The sequence below is a fragment of the Carlito syrichta genome, unplaced genomic scaffold (genome assembly GCF_000164805.1).
Source record: "Carlito syrichta isolate Samal-C Ts95f unplaced genomic scaffold, Tarsius_syrichta-2.0.1 Scaffold303247, whole genome shotgun sequence".
Taxonomy (NCBI): Eukaryota; Metazoa; Chordata; class Mammalia; order Primates; family Tarsiidae; genus Carlito; species Carlito syrichta.
This window is the reverse complement of record NW_007247343.1, coordinates 283,001-296,669: the sequence shown is the minus strand read 5'-3', so window position 1 is coordinate 296,669 and position 13,669 is coordinate 283,001. Positions and strand designations below refer to the sequence as shown.

Genomic DNA, 13,669 nt, shown 5'->3' with positions numbered 1-13,669 from the left:
AGCGGCCACTGCACTCCAGTCTGGGTGACAGAGTGAGATTCCAACTCAAAAAAAAAAAAAGAAAACTTCTGTAGCATCTTCTATGTGAAGCACACTATTCTAAGTACTTTATGTCTATTAACTCATTTAACCTTACAATTCTGTGAGGTTAATTACTACTTTTATTCCCTTGTTACAGAGGAGGAAACTGAGCACAGAAAGGTTAAGTGACTTGCCCAAGGTCAACCCAGGCAGTCTGGCTCCAGAATCTGAGTTCTTTGTTTCACCTTTTAAAATAGGAAACATTTTCAGCAGAGCTAAGAAAGACACTGGAGATGTTTATATAAAGACCAAAAGCTAAAGCAACCACAAACAAAAACCCACCAATGGTTTCAGCTGTCTTTCACTGAGAAAACACCAGGCCAAACCAACTGGGAACTCTTGCAGATCTAGATAAGTAAATACTTCCAGCCCAGATACTATCATGCAAGCTGGTGGAAACATGTAACAACTACATGCTACAATAATGCCAGCAAGAAGAGAGAAAAAATAAAATTGAATAAAGGCTTATTTTCCATGACAATAAAACAAGAGTAACAACAAAAGTAATAAAAACCCTAACATTTTTCTAGATAAATCCACAATCTGCCTGATTAACAAGAAAAGAGTCTTTCAAGAGCCCAAGAGTATATGTGCATTCACACACTATTACAAAAGAATAGTGCACAGTCCAGAAAAAAATATCTGAAAACACAACCTCTGCCTACCCACCTACCAAAATACAGGAAAACCCCTGAATCTCTCAGGAAAGGGAGGAGCAAGAACTAATCTAAGAACCCAGAGGAGAACGAAGCTTCAGTTTCAGGCAGATGTGGTCACAAAGAAGATTTCACAAACTACTCTGCTGTGGGCACCAAAAAGCAAATAACCAGCATACCTCATCTGAGCTTCAGGTTTAAGCAAGACACCAAATAAGGGAAGGATTCTGGCGCATCAACTCTTTAGGAAAAGTGTTTCAAGTTAAAAATGGTTATTCAGGTTTGGATGTGAACTTCTGTATCTGCTTTTTATCAACCAAGGCAACACTACCTCGCTGGCAGCTAGCAGCAAAAAGAGAAGAAAACGGTGGAATACAAATAGATTACACAAAGACAACAACGTGGCCTGGTAAAGCCTGGCATTTGCCTTGACACTAAAAACAAGGCTATAAATATGGCAATGCAGAAGAACTCCTGGGATTCCACATCTGAGCTCAACCAAGAAAATCCAGGAGTAGGCAGGCCATGATGTCACTTTTCCCCCTCAACAGCCAGATGGTTCAAGATTAAGACCAAAAACCACAATACTGTTGGTGAAAGACTCGGTTTCACTATGACTGGAGGCAAGGATTGCTTCTAGCTAATTTCTTTGTCAGTGATAGATTTTCTGTGCTGGTTCCTAGACCCAAATTATTTAGTTCAACAGAGAAAGCAAAAACGCCTTTGAATCTCTTATATTTGATACAATTCTTTATCTTCCAAGTTCTCCTTTCATTCTGCTTATCCTTGCTCAACAATAAAAATCAATCTTAGCAGGCATATCAGAAAGCAAGGAAAACATGAACATTAACTTCTTCCTAATTTATTTAAAATGCTCTATCCCTGTCACTGTTACCATTAAACTTATAGGAAAAAATTGAGTTTAAAGTTAAAAGGGAAGAAAAGAAAGGAAGTAATACAAGTAAAAAGCTCTGGTGGCTACACAAGTATACTCAGTTTGTGACAATTTATCAACCTGTATGGCTTTGATATGTAATATTTCTGTGTATATGTTATAATGTAATAATTTTTTAAATTTACCACAACCAGCCAGTCAGGCATAGTGGCTCACATCTGTAAACCTAGCACTTTGGGATGTCAAGGCAGGAGGACCACTTAAGCTCAGGTGTTCAAGACCAGCATAGCAAGATGTCATATCTACAAAAAAATCAAAAAATAAGCTGGCGTGGTGGCACATTCCTGTAGTCCCAAATACTTGGTGGCACATTCCTATAGTCCCAAATACTTGGGAGGCTGAGGCAGGAAGATCGCCTGAGTCCAGGAGGCCAAGGCTACAGTGAGCCATGATCATGCCACTGCACTCCAGCTAGGGTGACAGAGTGAGACTCTGACTCAAAAAATAAAAAATTACCAGAAGCTATTTTCTGTTCCACAAAAAGCTTATAATCCATAGCCAATAAATATTCTTTGCCCCTTACTACCCCCACCATGATTCTAACTCTGAAGTAGCAGAAATGAAGGTGACTGTGCTAAAAATTTGGGCTCCACGTAGGTACAGAAAGTTGTGCTGGTATTAAACACCAGAACTGTTGATGTAGACTATAGCCCTATTTTACAGATGTAGAACCAAGGAAAGAGATTAAGAAATCTGTTCATGAGAATAAAAAGAAATTTAGGAATACAATCCAGAAGATCTAATTACTAGTCTTTCCCGACCACAAGTGACAGCTTCTCATGGGCACCAAGGGTATCTATTAGTGCCTTATTTGGCCTTTTGACATATGTCACTTGTAAGTATTTTAAAGCCATACTTTTTCAGATCTTCAGAAGTCTAAAGAAAAACAGGAAAATTCCTCAGAGAGAATGTATACTACTTAACACAGTTTGCTTTATAAATTAGGACCCAGCATCTCAGAGATTTGTGGCATAAGTCAGTTCAAAATCTTATTAGACAGAAAAAGGTTTTAGCATTTTTACCAAGAAACACCCTAGAAAAATATAAAGCCACAGAAAGGATTATCAAAATTCCTCTTTTGCATATGCTTCAGTAGCTGCAGTCCTACTGTGCATGTGAAGGGCAAGAATAGGACTATTGCCAATGATTACAACACAAAGCATAATTTATTCCTAAGTCAAGCTGGGCTTGACTCAGAAAGCTTCCCGGGATGATGGAAGGCATGACTTTAGGGTGAATCAACCTTTGCTAATACATAAAATAAAGCAGAGAAGAACTATTTGAAGGATTCATTTCTAAGCTTGGGCAAAATCAAAAGTCCAAATCAATCTACTCGGTGATGAATCTTCAGTTCCAACTGAGTGATTAGACAACATCAATGTGGACACCTGTACCATGGCCCAAGAGATTCTAATGACAGAATCTTGGCTAGAAATCCCAGAGGCAACTACTTCTTACAGTTTCTAACCATACCATGTTTTTTCCATGTTCCTTCTGCCAGAAAACTTTGCTGTCAACATCTACCTAAAAAACTTCATCTTTTAAAATTAAGAACACATATTACCTTCCTAGATAGTTTTACCTGTTTACCCTGAATTAATTTTTTTCACCTCGCTACTATCTCTGTACATAGACATATTTCTACTATTATAGCTGTAAGATTCTTTGCAAGTATTAACTTATATATCCATTTTTTTTTTACTAGACTGTATATATCTTTATGGGAAGGATATATGTATAAATTTACCTTTCTATGTGCAGTGCACAGAATAACAATTAACATATAAAGGTGCACACTAAATATTTATTAAAAAGACTTGAATAGGGGCAGGAAAAAATTTGATCCCCTCAGAGACAGAGTGAGACTCCAACTCAAAAAAAACAAAAAAAAAACAAAGATATATACTGTATTGCAAGATAAAAACAAGAAAGAGGAGGCAAAGAGAAAAAGATAAAGAAGTGACCAGTTGGACCATAACACAAAATGCATGCCAGTACGTCCTTTATACTTTATTTTATTTTATTTTATTTTATTTTATTTTGAGTTGGAGTTTCACTCTGTTGCCCAGACTGGAGTGCAGTGGCCGCTCCCGGCCACTGAAGCCTCCACCTGCTTGGCTCCAGCGATCCTTCCGCCTCAGCCTTCCAAGTAGCTGGAACTACAGGCATGCGCTACCACGCCTGGATCATTTTTTGATTTTATTTTATAGATAAGGTCTCACCAAGCTGCCCAGGCGGGTCGCGAATCCGTAGGCTCAGGCAATCCACTCACCTCAGCCTCACAAAGTGCGGGATTACAGGCTGAGCCACCAAACCCGGCTTCCTTTATACTTCTTAGTTACAAGTTTGACTATAACCTCTGGAATAATTAAAATAAAGGGAGAATTATTCTGAATAATAAATTACTAAATGTACAAGAGGTTAAAAAAAACATTTTCCACAGAGAACAGAAATTTCTTCTATAGGTCTCCAGAAAGAAGATACCACCTAATGCAAATAGCAATAATTCCCCAATTCTCTTTATTATTATTTGTCTTAATATAGACTAATTACACAACACAGTACGTACCAGTAAAAGCAAATTCTATTGGTAACCAACATGTTACCTAGTTATAGAACTATCTAATGGTTCTAGGCATAAAGAACATAGAAAAAATAATAGTAGGAGAAATGCCTAGTGATTCCCTAAAAGCTGGTCAATAAATTTTGGATTACTGGATAGAAAACTTGAAAAGTCACATAAGCTCTCAAAAATAAAAATGTTTGGTCAGGTGCGGTGGCTATAATCCCAGCACTTTGAGAGGCCAAGGGAAGAGGATTGCCTGAGCCCACAGGTTCGAGACCAGCCTGGGCAACTTGGCGAGGCCTCATCTCTACAATAAATCAAAAAATTAGCCGGGTGTAGTAGTGTATGCCTGTAGTTCTGGCTACTTGGAAGGCTGAGGTGGAAGGATAGCCTGAGCCCAGCAGGTTGATGCTAGGGTGGCTGTGAGTGTGCCAGGTGGTTGTGAGTGTACCACTGCACTCCAGCCTGGGCGATGGAATGAGACTCCAACTCAAAAAATAAATATATAAAATAAAAATGTGTGGTTAATACATTTTATAGAAACTCAAGCATCAGAAAGACAAAGTGTGTTTTAAATTTCTTCTGGTTTAGATAGTCTATATACTGACACTAGGGAGAATAAAACTGAGCAGTAACTTCAATACTAAATATTTATGAGTAAAGTGAAAGGCTTCCAAAAGGGGAAAAACCTAGAGTTCCCTCTGAAGCCAAACAAACAGTCTGCACACTGGGGGAAGATAATGAGCCAGGAAAACAACAATTTCACACTCTCTTTTTTAGTTCAAACACATCACATCCAAGATGGTGAAAATAGGGTGAACAGATAAAATTCTGGAACCTTTAAGAGCAAAGAGGGATTACTAAATGATAGAACTATGGATATATTTTCCCAAGAGTATGGTCAGAAACAAAAACCAATATAGGAAATCGGTAACCAATATAGGAAAACAAAAAGAGCTGTGCTGTCTCTACTCCATATAACAGACAGTATGTTACTGCATAAAGTAAGCTGCTCCCACAATAACATCACCTCACTATTCCCTCCTATAGCAGCTACAGATTGAACAAGGATTCAATGTATAGATCTCATTCTTATTTGGAAGGTTCTAAACAGAATCGGAGCTGAATCCTAAGAAACAATTTATAGTATACCCTCACATACATTCCAGTTGGCTGGAAATCAGCAGCTGATTGCTCCCTTGTCTAAGTTGGTAAGGAGTCAAAGAAGGACTTAGTTCTTAGTTAACTCTCCTAAGCTGGAAATTTCTCTAATGCCAGGGTTCTGGGTTAAGTCTGAATATCAGGTTATTCATGAGATCCCCAAACTACATCTTTACTTTGGCTTTGAACAAGTCTCTCAAGTACAACACACGGATTCCCACAGACCTCAAAATCATCTCGACATTAAGGCCAAAGATGGCTACTCCTCCTGTCACATAGAGAGGAACATGCTTTTCAAAGCATGAGGAACATCACAACAAATCTTTCATAAACCATAAATCAATCTCAACAATTCTTGAAATGGGTGATCAAGTAACAAATACACTCATTAAATGATTTCCTTAAAACCTTTTATTCCACCCAACTGAAACTTCCCTATTCTACTAGCTACTCAAATTCTTTCTCACTATTGCTGATCACTATTCCATGAAGATCCAAATCTCAAGGTGGTTTCTCTAAAAAAAAAAAAAAAAATGAAGATAGAAATCTTAACAAGGTGTTTTTTATTTCATCAAACTCCTAAATCAATGGTTCTCAACGTGAATAGTGTTGCCTCACCTAGGGAGTGTTTGGAAATGTGTGTGGGCCATTACTGGCATCTAATGGGCAGGGCCAGGAATGCTAAACATCCTGCAATGTGAGGCCTGCATAATGAAGAATTGTCTGCCCAAAAAAGCAGTAACACTCCCATTAACAATCAACTGCTAGGGGAGGGAGGGGCATACCTCATCAACAAGGGTACCTGCATGATCAATGTTTATATACCTAACCCTGAATTGTACCCCACATCTTTATAATAAAATTTTTTTTAAAAAATCAACATCCTAAATGAAGCACCTCAGCATTAACTGCATTCACCCCTCCCAGCTTCTACAGCAGTGGTAGGCAAACCTTTTCTGTAAAAGGTCACAGAAAATAGTTTAGGCTTTGTGGGCCACATACATCTCTGTCATATGTTGCTCTTTTTAAACAACTTCTTATGTAAGAATGTAAAAACCATTCTTAGCTTACAGGCCACTGGCAGTATTTTGCCCACCCTTGTTCTAAAATACTACCTTACTCATTACAGTCTATTAATATTAACTTAGGGATGCTGGTTAAAAGAAAATGTGATAGAATATGCTACAAACAACCCAATAATATATAACAATAGTAAAGAATGAAACAAGAGCTTCAGAATTTAGCCTTAATATCTAAGAACAGAGGCATGTGTTTGACTTATCATCATCTCTCCTCTCCCTTTGTGCATTTCAGTTGCTTTAGGTTTTCTTCTGAATGTTCATTTTCAAACATGTTACTGGAAAGAGCACAGATAATGCCTTTCCCTCTCTCTTCAGGTTATATTACTTCCTGTTCACCATGCATGCCACTTAAAAAGTCTCTATAATTATTGTTGTTAACAATTTCTAAAATGTCTAAACCAAACCAAAGCCTGGAAATTCTGACTGGTATCTGGGTCCTGACTTTCCGGATGGTAACTAAAGGTCACGTGAGGTGGAAAGTTGCCTGTGGGTAACACAGAATACACACATGCACGCGAACAGGATATGTTGGTAATCTGGCTTCCTGAGACCTGGTGAGTTTTGAGAGTTCTCATCAACACCCTCGGGGAAGATGAAAAACCTTGAGCTAGGAAATGTTGGATTTTAAGAAGAAAGTGTCCATTCTTAGAATCAAATTTCTGACTAAAGCAGAATGGAAAGGTGTACCTTTTATTCCTCCACATTTTACTTGCCTAAGACTACAAAACAGAAAAATAAATAAACTGAGTATTTGAAGAGGTTTCTCCACAGTGTGGAAGCTGGTGCTTGCAGCATGGCTTATGTCACGTCTCAAGCCCAGAAAGACGAAGAGTGTGGTTTTGGTGTTTAACCAGCCTCAACAGCACCCTGGCACTCTGTTTCTTCCCCTAGAGAACTTTGCTCTGTTAGAGGAAAGAAACCAACCTCACATCTTGAAACAGAACGGCTAGGATAAAAATAAAGCCCTGAAGTGGTTTGATGACCCAGGTCATATGGGGCGTTAAGGGTTTATAGGTAGGGCCAATGTACTTTGAGAAACTTCCATTCACTACAAACCACAAACAGACAAAGATATCAGCACTACATATGGCCCAGCAGTGATCCAGGCAAGCAGCCCCAGTCCTTGCCTACCCAGGGCTTCTCCTCACAAAACACTTCAGATGATCAGTATCTGAAAAACAAAGTCCTGTTTTTGACCCTCTATGAGAGTAATCTCATCAAGCTGTTTCTTATGGTCTAAGAAAAAGAAAGTCAATCTTGGAGCTTCTTCCTATAGAAGGAAGCTTTTATAAACTCCCCTTATCACATGTTGACAAACCTCACATACTTTCAAACAGCTTTCAGAGTGAAAGAGTATACCATGAGGTACATACTGAAAAATACTCACACAAGTAAAGGGCTTATTTATTTATTTATTTATTTATTTATTTTTGAATTAAAGTCTCATTCTGTCGCCTAGACTGGAGTGCAGTGGCCGCTCCCGGTCATTGCAGCCTCGACCTGCTGGGCTCCGGTGATCCTTCTGCCTCAGCCTTCAAAGTAGCTGGAACTACAGGCACGCACCACAATGCCCGGATAATTTTTTTTTTTTTTTTTATTGTAGAGATGAGGTCTCACCAAGTTGCCCAGGCGGATCTCGAACCTACGGGCTCAGGTAATCCACTCACCTCAGCCTCCCAATGCATGGGATCACAGGCTGAGCCACCGAGCCCGGTTGTAAAGGGCTAATTTAAAAGACATTAAGTCAATTCACAGAAACCCTGAAAAACGATATGGTGCCCACCTTACAGATATGGATTTTTTATACCCATGAGACTAAAAAGTTAAGCTGATTCTCTCTGCCATGAAGATATAACTGTGGGGCAACGAAATAATTGGGTTATCACAGATAAAACATCTATCTACTAATATAGAGACTCAACTCTTCTCTATCACTGTAGATTAAAACAATGCTTACGCTACCCAGAGAAAATTAGGCCAAAAGCTTTTTCTAAGCTAATGACAATAGCTCTGGAACTGCAACCCAAAGGTTCATGATTCAAATCTAGGAATTAGAACTAATTCCAATCCAAGGCAAATCACTTTGCCTAAGGAAGCCTTCTAAAACTATGCTCTGAGCCGGGTTCGGTGGCTCAGCCTAAATCCCACGCCTTTGAGAGGCTGAGGTGAGTGGATTGCCTGAGCCCGCAGGTTCGAGACCCGCCTGGGCAACTTGGCAAGACCTCATCTCTACAACAAATCAAAAATTAGCCGGGCGTGGTAGCGCGCGCCTGTAGTTCCAGCTACTTGAAAGGCTGAGGCGGAAGGATAGCTGGAGCCCAGCAGGTCGAGGCTGCAGTGGCCGGGAGCAGCCACTGTACTCCAGTCTGGGTGACAGAGTGAGACTCCAACTCAAAAAAAAAAAAAAAATGTCCTCTACTTAAAAAAAAAAAAAATCCTCAAGCAAATACAAGTTGAGCATGTGAAAGTTTTGTGCTACAAGCCGCCTGGCCTGAATTTTCCACTATGAAGCTATGCTCCGTTGCTAACCAACTTCCACTTTGCTGGGCTATTGATTAAATGCAAGAAAAATACACTCATATACTATTCAACTCTGTATAACCACATATTCAGAGTCAGAAAGAACACTATCACTCTCAATTTATAAGAGAGCTTCTAAGAAAAACACAAGAGATTCAGGCAGAAACAGTTTGCAAAATTTCAGGCAGAAATTATAATTCCCAGTCCTAGGGAAACAAGGTTATCAATATTACCATCTTATAGATGAGGAAACTGAAGTTCAGCCAGGTTAAGGAACATGCCCAAAGTCTATTATCTTCCAAATCTGATGGCAATTGGGGGAAAAAAGCAAAGGTACATAACAATGTGTATGACAGGCCACCAATAATGTAAGAAAAATAAGATAACCATATATATCCACATACTATTTATTTAAAATATGTCTTTAATAAAAATATTTGAAAAAGCAATCACTCCTCTGAGAGCTCCTTCTGCCTCTCCTTCCACTAAACCTAAAAACCAACTCCAACACTACAGCCTAGACAAACATCCAGCTTTTGAAACAAAGTCACAGACCAGGATTATAATCCCAGCACTTTGAGAGGTCAAGAGGAGAGGACTGCTTGAGCCTAGTAGTTCAAGACCAGCCTAGGCAACACAGTGAGACCTTGTTTCTACAAAAAAAATTTCTTTAAATAAAATAAAATAGCCAGGCATGGTGGCTCACACCTGTACTCCCAGCACTTTGGGAGGCGAAGACAAGAGGATTGTCTGAGTCCAGGGATTTGAGACCAGCCTGGGCAACGTGGTGAGACCTCATCTCTACCTTGAGCCCAGCAGGTAGAGGTTACGGTGGCTGTGAGCATGCCACTGCACTCCAGCCTGGAGTGCAACTAAAAATCAATAAATAAAATGAAATAAGTTGGCCAGGCTCGGTGGTTCAGCCTGCAATCCCAGCACTTTGAGAGGCCGAGGTGAATGGATTGCCTGAATCTGTGGATTCGAGACCAGCCCCAGCAACTTGGCGAGACCTTGTCTCTACAATAAATCAAAAAATTAGCCAGGCGTGGTAGTGCACACCCATAGTTCTGGTTATTTGGAAGGCTGAGGCGGAAGGATCACCGGAGCCCAGCAGTTCGATGCTGGGGTGGCCATGAGTGTACTACTACACTCCAGCCTGGGCAATGGAGTGAGACTCCAACTAAAAAAAAAAAATTTTTTTTTTTTTTAATTAAATAAGCCAGGTGTGGTGATGCATGCCTGTAGTCCCAGCTACTCAGGAAGTTGATGATGAGACAGAAGGACTACTTGAGCCTGGGAGTTGGAGGCTATAGTAAGCTGTGATCATGCCACTACACTTCAGCCTGGGTAACAGAGTGAGAATCCGACTTAGGAAAAAAAAAAAGAAAAGAGTCAAGGTCACAAACTTTCTATGTCCAGGAGGCCTCAAATTAATCCCCTGTGTCCCAATGTGTCACTAGCTCAAGATGCTTCTTTGTAAAATGGACGCTTTCAGACAAATAATTTGTCAATTATTTGAGACGAATCTCAACAATTTGTCTATTTGATTTCTTACTTTTCTTGAGCTCACTATTCTCTATTCATGAGGTTTGAAAAGTTTCTACACACAGGAGAGGGGGCTTTCATATATCACTCTAACTGTGTTACTTTGATGAAAAATACAGATAACTGTATTGACCTAAGAAATCAGAATAACTATGTGCGAATCAGATTCTAAGGCTTTTTAATAATTAGGCATGGATTAGATGTTTCCAATCTAAATTTGCAAAGCTCTATATAAACATGTAAAAAGAGCACACCCTAAGATGTTCATCATAGTTCTCTCTAGATGGCAAAAATATATTGTTTATCTGCATTTTCACATAATAGTCATGTGTTGGCTTTGTAAATTTTTAAAAGCAATAAACAACTTTAAGTGAAACAAAAAAGCTGTGCCCTATTTAATCCAAACTGCTGGTAAATTCTTCCAACAACCATGACACAGAGAGACATTAGTATGTTTGAGTTCAGAATGCCTAAAGCACTATCTAAAAGAATAGCCCTTGAACTTCTATTTTTATTTATTTATTTATTTATTTTTGAGTAGGAGCCTCACTCTGTCACCTAGGCTGGAGTGTAATAGCACAATCAGGGCTCACTGCAACATCAACTTCCTGGGCTCAGTGATCTTTCCGCCTCAGCCTCTTGAGTAGCTGGGAGTATAGGCACCTGCCACCATGCCAAGCTAATTTTTTTTTATTTTTTGTAGAGACAAGGTCTTACTATGTTGCCTAGGCTGGTCTTGAACTCCTGGGCTCAAGCAATCCTCTCATCTCAGGCTCCCTAAATGCTGGGATTACAGGCATGAGTCACAATGCACAGCCTTGCCTTAAACTTTTTAAATCAGCAAACTGGAGTAAAAAATTCAGTCAAACTCTACCCTACCAAATTCAACAAATGGAATAGTATTGCTTTTTTGAATTAACAATGCAGACATGGCAAATAAACAATGAGAAATTCCAGAACAAATTATTATTTCCAACTCCAAAAGTATATTATAGGAGATGAGCCCACTGACTGCCTCCCAATACACTCCATGGTACCAAACAAGAATGTGGCTCTAGTAAAAGGTTCAGTCTCCTTTCTACCACTCCAACTTTTCTTACGTTATTCTGCAAATTACCACAAATTTAAGTACCCTGAAGCCCTCTGTTGTTTCATACCATATCTGTCTTTGCTCATGCTGTTACTTCTGTTCAGAGCATTCTCTTCTCACTATGCCCAATTAACTTTTCCAGGAAACCTTCCAAATTCACTCTCCTCTCCCCTCACTCCAACCCATGCCTTTGCCAGGACTGCACCAAGAGCCACTCTCTGTGGTTTCACAGTACACATTACATACCTCAAGACATTCACCACAATAGTCTATCCTCATTATTCATAGATTTTGCATTTGTGAATTTACTTACTCATTAAAACTTATTTGTAACCCCAAAATCACTACTAATAATGCTTTTGTGGTTATTCTAAGACATGCACAGGGCAGTAAAAATTGGAGTCACCTGACGTGCATGCTCCTAGCTAAGGTCAAACAACTCTGCCGTCTTGTTTCAGGTCATACTTTACATAAGTATCCTTTCTGTGGTATATTTGGTGTCACATTTTTCACATTTTGGTGGTGATTTTGCTATCTAAAATTGTCACCATGAGTAGCACTGAAGTGCTGTCTAGTGTTCCTAAATACAAGAAGATTGTGATGTGCTTTATGGAGGAAACATGTGTTGGATCAGCTTTATTCAGCCATGAGTATAATACTGTTGACTGTGAGCTCATAGCTAGTGTTAACTAATTAATCAACAATATATATTAAATAAGGTGTCTTTGAACAGAAACACACATAAAATAAGATTCCATACTGACCAGTTAACTAAAACGTTGTGACCAGAGATTTGAAGGAAACTAACTGTATTTCCCTTATGAATAATGGTCCAATATCTATTAATTTCGTGTTTGTGGTGAATTTAAAGAACATTACCACAAATAACAAGACTCAACTGCCTACTGAAACATTCCATTTATAGCCACTTCTTCCACTAAACCAGAAGTTGGCAAACAAAGGCCCACAGGCCAAATCCAATTCACCACTCATCTTTGTAAATAACATTTTAATAGAACATAGTCATGCTCTTCTTGTACATACTATCTATGGCTATGTTGGTACTACAACAATAAAGATGAGTAGTTGCAAGAGAGATCATATGGCCTGTAAAGGCTAAAACATTTATTATCTGATCTATCACAGAAAAGATTTGCTGACCCATGCGCTAGACTCTACACAATCTGAGAAAATAATGGTGTATTCATCTTTACAATCCTAGCACAAACCTGGCACAAAAGAACAGGTAAACTAAACTTTAGCCTACTTAACCACTGGATCCAGAACACAGCCATCAATTCTAAAACTCAGGAGCAATTGCATTAAATTCTCCAGACCTAAACATGTCCTGAAAAAGACATAATGAAAAGAAATAAATATATGATATGATACAAAGCATATGATACAAGGAAGAGAAGCAGTCAGGTGCAGTGACTCATGCCTGTAATCCCAGCAATTTGGCAGGCCGAGGACCCTGAGTCCAGGGGTTTGAGAACAGCCTGGGCAACTTGGCTCTATAATAAATTTATTTATTATAGAGCCTCGTCTCTACAATAAATCAAAAATTAGCTGGGCATGGTGGATCACGGCTGTAATTCCAGCTACTTGGAAGGCTGAGGCAGAAGGATTAGCTGAACCCAGCAGGTTGAGGCTGCACTCCAACCTGGGAAACAGACTGAGACTCCAACTCAAAATTCAAAAAAAAAGAAGAAGGAAGAGAAGCAAAAGGAGTGAGACCAAGGTAAATAATATCATTTGTTGGGTAAAAAAAAAAAAAAAAAAAATAGGAGAGATTCAAATAAGGAAAGGCCAGATGATTAGGTATTAGGAGCTACTAAAGTACAAACAGACTGAAACCTAAAACATATTTAGAAAGGCCAAAAAGAGCCGGGCTCGGTGGCTCAGCCTATAATCCCGCGCCTTTGGGAGGCTGAGGTGAGTGGATTGCCTGAGCCCGTGGGTTCGAGACCTGCCTGGGTAGCGAGACCTCATCTCTACAATAAATCAAAAAAT

At 39.3% G+C, this 13,669-nt stretch overlaps 1 protein-coding gene across 2 annotated transcripts in view; it reads right to left on the bottom strand.

Moving 5' to 3' along the window:
* The window catches only part of SMG6 (SMG6, nonsense mediated mRNA decay factor), a 259,896-nt gene that overhangs the window by 205,624 nt on the left and 40,603 nt on the right, over positions 1-13,669 (bottom strand). The window contains exon 1 of one of the 2 annotated variants that reach the window (XM_008058211.2): positions 6,698-6,939. The exons of the other annotated variant lie outside the window; for it this stretch is intronic. The gene's annotated coding sequence lies outside the window, so the exon portion shown is untranslated. Of the gene's footprint in view, positions 1-6,697; positions 6,940-13,669 lie in introns of those variants that run through there. 2 annotated transcript variants of the gene reach the window in all.